Source organism: Mus pahari, chromosome 7, assembly GCF_900095145.1.
Source record: "Mus pahari chromosome 7, PAHARI_EIJ_v1.1, whole genome shotgun sequence".
Taxonomy (NCBI): Eukaryota; Metazoa; Chordata; class Mammalia; order Rodentia; family Muridae; genus Mus; species Mus pahari.
The window spans coordinates 105,627,244-105,634,254 of record NC_034596.1 but is presented as its reverse complement, the minus strand read 5'-3'; the positions used below and the strand labels follow the sequence as shown (position 1 = coordinate 105,634,254).

The window sequence follows — 7,011 nt, the reverse complement described above, 5'->3', positions numbered from 1 at the left end:
AGACAAGGCGCCGGTCTGCATGCAGGCAGGAACACCACATAGTGTGTTTGCTGGTTGCTGTCTGTATAAATTCTACTTGCTACTTATTCTTTTATTGTGGTTTGCTGTATACTTAATAAACTCATTCATCCAAATCTGACTATTGTAGATTATTTTCTGGACCAGACATTCCTGACAACCATTCAGATTTGGCTTCTTTTCTGGCTTCCCTCTGTCAAGCAAACAGAGATACCATGCTTTATCATGTATTACAGTTGAATCTGTAGTTAGCATTTGTATCTCTCAACTGTTTTCACAAGCCCTAAACTAGACTCCACGATCCGCTGTTACAATTTACCTTAGGACACTTTACCAAGACCACAAATAGCAGGCCATGCCCATAATGGGACATGTTCTCTTCTTAGAAAAATCTCTTTCTTTTCATCCATCAAGTACCAGGCAGAATTATCTAAGTGAGTCTCCTGTTTGACACCACATTTATCACATCACTTCTTCCCTGAAATGTTTTGAGTGTCCCCGAAAAGAAGGGATAGTGACACTTTTTTTTCCACCTGAAGGTTTTACTGTATAGCCTTAGCTTTCATTGATCTTGTTATGTAGACCAGGTTGGCTTCAAACTTATGGAGATCTGTCTACCTCTAGCTCCCAAGTTCTAGGATTAAAGGCAAGCACTACCATCCCTACACATTTCTGTATGTGCATGTTTATTATCATGTCATCCCTCCACAGGACCTGGAACCAAGTCTGGCATACAGCAGAAACAACAGCTTTTAATAGATGTCTGCAAAAAAGCACTAAGTCACCCAGCTGTGGTGGTACATGGCTTTAATCACAGCCCTAAGTAGGCAGAGGCAGGAAGATCTCTGTGGGTTTGAGGAGCCTGGTTTATGTCAAAGCAAGTTCCAGAAGAGCCAAGGATACACAAAAAAGGCCTGTCTTGAAATAACAACAACAATAACAACAAAAGCATTAAGTCTCACTATGTTTGAGCCAGCCTCCTTAGCATTCTAATGACATTTCTTTTTTTTTTTTTTCTTTTTTTTAAAGATTTATTTATTTACTATATGTAAGTACACTATAGCTGTCTTCAGACACTCCGGAAAAGGGCGTCAGATCTTGTTATGGATGGTTGTGAGCCCCCATGTGTTTGCTGGGATTTGAACTCTGGACCTTCAGAAGAGCGGTCGGGTGCTCTTACCCACTGAGCCATCTCACCAGCCCATGACCACATTTCTTAAATCCTGTTCCCAATAAGTTTTGTTACACAGCTGTCAGGGTTCTATTTACAAATGAAAACAATTATTTTTGAAGGACTGTAAAATATTATTTAGTGGATATGCGTGTCCTACCTGCATGTAAGTGAACACTGTGTGCATGCTGTAGAGGCCAGAAGAAGGCGCTGGATCCCCAGGAACTACAGTTACAGACAACTGTGAACCACCACCTGGGTACTGAGAACCAAATCTGGGGTCATGTAAAAGAGAAGCCAGTGCTCATAACTACTGAGTCAGCTCTCCACAATCCCCATGTTTTTCTCTATCTTTCCCTTTGCCCCACAAAACAAGGTCCCACTATGCAGCTGGCATACCTGAAGCTTGCTAAGTTGATCAGGGTAGCCTTAAACTCACAGAAAGTTACCTGCCTCTGATTCTCAAATACTATGCTTAAAAACCATGCACCACACATCCTTTTTCTGTGTAGTCCTGGTTGTCCTGGCACTAGCTCTATAGACCAGGGTGGCCTTGAACTGAGAGAACTGCCTGCCTCTGTCTCCTTGGTGCTGGGATCAAAGGCGTGCTCCAACCATCCAGCTGACAGATTTCTCTGAACAGAAAGTAAGACATTTTGTTATTTAGAATATTTAGACTATTACAAGGTAGATTCCCACCCCCCCCCCATATTTAATAGGTTCACGTGTCATAGTACAAATGTGGAAGGCAGAATGCAACTTGTGGGAGTTGGATCTGTCTACCATGTTCCCAGGATTAAACCTAAGCCCTAAATCTTGGCAGCAAGAACCTGCTGGGCCATCTTCTTGGCCCAGAGTTTTAGTTGTGTCAGTGCTTCATTTTGCCATTTCAGAAAAGTTACCAAAGAACAAAATATTTTTAGAGAGTTAGAGTATAGCATGGTCAGGGACAGATGAGATGTCTGAGAGAGAGTAACAGAAGCCATCCAGAGCCATCCTCACACATCTAGTTTGTATTGTGCCAGAAGGTGCTTCATGTTGCTCCATGATCATGGAATGCTGTACATCCTTCAATGTACACTTAAGAGTGGTAAAGCCTTGTTGGGCCCAAGTAATTAATGTAGCTGTAGAAGCAAATGTACACCAGGCTGGCCTCAAACTAAAGAGATTCACCTGCCTCTGCCTCTCAAGTGTAGGACTAAAGGAATGCAGCAACTAAAGATAGCTCAGCTGGTAAGTCACTGCCTCCTAGACTGGGGTGACCTCAGTTTGATCTTCAAGACCTGCATTGTGGAAAGAACCAACTCCTTCAAGTTTTCCTGACCTCCACATGTACACACAAAAATATAAATTTTTTTTAAAAACACACATTGAATGTTTCAAAGGAGAAACATATGAACCAGTTACATACAAGAGTCCAAAAAAATCAAAGAACTGAGATGGAGTTTTTTGTTGACTGACAGAGAATAAGTGAATGCTGCTTTTCATGTGTCAAGATCCCATAAAGATTCTGTGAACTCACCACGTCATGTGAAGAAAGATGGTATAAAAACTATACCTTTTCCAAGACTTCTGGTGTGGACTTTTGGACTAACAGAATTATAACATACAGATATGAATTTGATGTAGACTATTCTGACCTCAAAGACAATAGCTACCATAAAAGACAATTTTTTTAATTGTTACTTATGTGTATGGCTGTTTATCTGCATGTATGATGTACACCACATGTATGCTTGTTGCATGCAGGAACCAGAGGTGCTGTCTCCTAGAACCAGAACTATTGAATGGTTGTGGAGCCGGAAATCAATCTTGAACCCTCTGGAAGAGCAAAAAGCGCTCTCAAACATGAGCTATCTCTCCCACCAAAACAATAGTATTTTTCAGAGCTGACTATCAGATACAAACACAGAGCATCCATCATCAACATCTGAGACGAGATTAAGATCTGAGGAGCCATTCTTCTAAGAGCTCAGCAACTAAGCCAAGTCGTGCTTGCTGAGCATATCTTAGCACCTTCCATCTACTCTCTCCATATGCAGACAGCAGGAAGAGAATAGTCTACAAGGGGAAGACACTTCAAACTTCTGAAAACAGAGCATAGGGTTTCTACCTATCCTCTGGTAACCTGACACAAAGAGATTTCCAGATTTCCTCTCAGGCTCAGGTCTTCTGCGTTGTTTACTGAAATCAATATACATTTCAGAGTTCGGACCCTCTACCATATACCTACATTACCTATTAAGTTATATTCACCTCTCAGCTAATCCTACTTCTGTTTAGTTATCTTGAGAAATTGCCCTGGTTTGCTTTGAGCTTCAGAGGGGACAGCACCTAATTAGCTAGGACAAGAGGAATGCCATGGCTGTGGGTTCCAGTCCAACCTGAGCAATCACAGCAAGACTGGCTTAAAATCATTTTATAAAAATCATCAGGGCTAGAGAGATGGCTCAGTGGGTAAGAGCACTGGCTGCTCTTCCTAAGGTCCAGAGTTCAAATCCCAGCAACCACATGGTGGCTCACAACCATCTGTAATGAGATCTGACGCCTTCTTCTGGTGTGTCTGAAGACAGCTATAGTGTATTTATGTATAATAATAAATAAATTTTTGGGCCAGAACAAGCAGGCACTGAGTGAGACGAGTTGACTGGAGCAAGCAGAGATCCTTAAAAATTCAATTCCCAACAACCACATGAAGGCTCACAACCATCTTATAGCTACAGTGTACTCATGTACATAAAATAAATAAATCTTTTTTAAAAAGTCAATCAACAAGTCAAATTAAAACAAATAAAAGGGCCGGGCAGTGGTGGCAAACGCCTTTAATCCCAGCACTTGGGAGGCAGAGGCAGGCGGATTTCTGGGTTCGAGGCCAGTCTGGTCTACAAAGTAAGTTCCAGGACAGCCAGGGAAATACAGAGAAACCCTGTCTCGAAAAACCAAAAATAAAAAATAAATAAATAAGGTGGGGGGATAGTGGCTGATGGTTCCAGCATTAACATGGAGGATCAAGGGGCTAGAGAGATGGCTCAGAGCACTGACTGCTCTTCCAAAGGTCCTGAGTTCAAATCTCAGCAACCACATGGTGGTTCACAACCATCAGTAACAAGATCTGATGCCCTCTTATGGAGTGTCTGAAGACAGCTAAAGTGTACTTACATATAATAAATAAATAAATCTTTAAAAACCAAACCAAACCAAACCAAACCATGAAGGATCAAGTTTGAGGTCAGCCTAGGAGCATTAAGATAACCAGTCTTCAGAAATAAAAGACAGATGGCTACGTAGTTAAGAGCACAGGATTTAATTTCCTGGCATCTATGTGATTGCTCACAGACACCCATAACCCTGCCCCATGGAATCTAACAGGGTTAATGTAACCCTGTCCTTTGGAATATAACAGGGTTACACATAAGTGGTGCACATGCATGCACACAGCCAAAACATTCATACACACAAGTAAAATAAATCTAAAGGCTTTACTACTGAGTCCACAGCAGTAACTTAGGAGTATTCTCCACTGAAAGATCTCTGTCCCTATCTTGTCTCTATATTACATGCTGAGTATTCTGAATGGGTGAAAAACCTCATACCTAATTAAGGTATGGTTAAAAGATTCATGCTCAGCTGTGTGGTGGTGCTGCACCCCTTCAATCCCAGCACTCAAAGACAGAGGCAGAAAGATCTGAGTTTTAACAAACTTGGCCTACAGAATGAATTCCAGAGTGGCCAGAGCTACACAGAGAAACACTGTCTCAAAACAAAAAAGAAAAAAAGATAAACAAAAGGAAAAGAGGTTGTAACTATGAAACTCACAAATAGACAGACATAAACATACAACCCAAGGTCCAAATTATAGCAGAAATCCATTTTAGCAAGAATCAAGTAATTTAGGAAATGAAAACCATTTAAGTACAGCATACATCAGACCTATGATAAGGGCATCTTAGAGCCTTGTGTCTGGCCAGAGAAGGGCCCTTAAACCAAAGACAAAAGAGCCTAAACAACTAAGCCTTTTTTTCTTAATTCCCCACTGTTATCAGGGGCTAGAAGCCACCAGCTTTTAGCCAAAGAATAACAGTTTAAGAAAGGTATAAAATTGCCAAATAGTAAGCAACTCTCACCCCTGCAATAACAACTTTTGTCACCCATCCCGGACTGCCTCAGTCTTCCCTGGATGCCAGGCTGGTCACTGGCAATTCTGCATATTGTGGTGGGTCCCCTCCTCTTGGGAAAACTATAAGTTCTCTTCATTGGCAGTCACGTGGTGACGTGCATTACAAATATACGTTGGGAGTTTTTTTCGGCTTCCAGGGAAGGGAAATTACAGCAAGAAGCTGGGCTGGGACTGGCTACTCAGGATGTCTCAGGAACTCTGAGACACGGGTAGTCTCTAGCTGACAAGACCATGGGGCGTTATGTAGGACTTAGCTAGAGCAGCCGGGGGTTTCAAATACAGGCTCTCAAATGTCTGCTTTGCATATGAAAGGCACACTTAAGGGACAGTAATTTGTTATCTCTAAGAATTAGCTCACCTTAGTAAAACCAGAAATCACAGAACCAATACTACAAGAAAATAATAGTGTATTCAGCCTGTTTTGGTTTCCTTCACAGTATTTTCCAAACGAGCAAGAACTTCCCCTGGCTTAGTGTTGTACTCGCTGTCCACAGAACAGTGCCTCATAGTCCATGCAGTCTGGCTTCTACACAGGCCTAATAAGCATTACTTGTTTGCAACAGTCTACTCCCAAGACTGAAGGAAAACATTCTCCTTAGATGGGTTACACTTAGTATAGAGACATGCCTCAACATAGCAGTGTACACCTTTAATCCCAGAGCTCAGGAGGCAGAGGCAAGAGTTGCAGGCCAGACTGGTCTATGAAAGGAGTTGCAGGACAGCCAGGGATACACAAAGAAACTCTGTCTCAACAAACCAAAATGTACTTAAATGTAAGTTTAGAGATCCCACAACAACTTTGGGTGTCATTCTTCAGGTGCCATTCACTCTATTATTTATTTGTTTACTGTCTGTGGTCCCAGTCTCTCACTGGCCTGGAACCTGCAAAGCAGACTAGAGTGGCCAGCCAACAAGACCCAGCTGCCTCTGTCTCCCCTACAGCTGTGTAACTTGTTTTGTTCTTGGTTGGTTGGTTGGCTTTTAAGACAGGGTTTCTCTGCCCAATAGCCCTGGCTAACCTGGAACTTGCTTTATAGACCTGGCTGGTCTCAAACTCACAGAGATATGCCTGCTCCTGCCTCCCGAGCTGGGATTAAAGGCCTGCACCTTCATGCCCAGCATTATTTGCTTCTTAGTGACAGACTTGAATTTAATAACAAGCTTGAGCAAAACTACCTATTATTTAACCAAACTGGATCTACTAGTGCTTTGTAAACCAGGAACACTAAGATTTTTATTATTGCTGTTTGTTTTCAAAACTACTGTATGCATAAAACATTACAAAATTCATTAAAACTGACCCCAGTAGTGGTTAGAAGTAGTTGAAGGTAAAAATAAAAAAAACAATGAGGAAAAGAAATCTTCATTTATCCTTTATTTTATGTTGTATCATTGTATATTAATTCAATGGCTGGAAAAACGAAGAGGCTCGTCTATGAAAATAACAGCAGGGGCTGGCAAAATGGCTCAATGGGTAAGAGCACTGACTGCTCTTCCAAAGGTCCTGAGTTCAAATCCCAGAAACCACATGGTGGCTCACAACCACCCACAATGAGATCTGACGCACTCTTCTGGAGTGTCTGAAGACAGCTACAGTGTACTTACATATAATAAATAAATAAATAAATAAATCTAAAAAAAAAAA

At 41.6% G+C, this 7,011-nt stretch overlaps 1 protein-coding gene across 9 annotated transcripts in view; it reads right to left on the bottom strand.

Annotated features, from left to right (window-relative positions):
* The window catches only part of Mark3 (microtubule affinity regulating kinase 3), a 91,931-nt gene that overhangs the window by 51,524 nt on the left and 33,396 nt on the right, over positions 1-7,011 (bottom strand). The gene's annotated exons all lie outside the window — the stretch shown is intronic.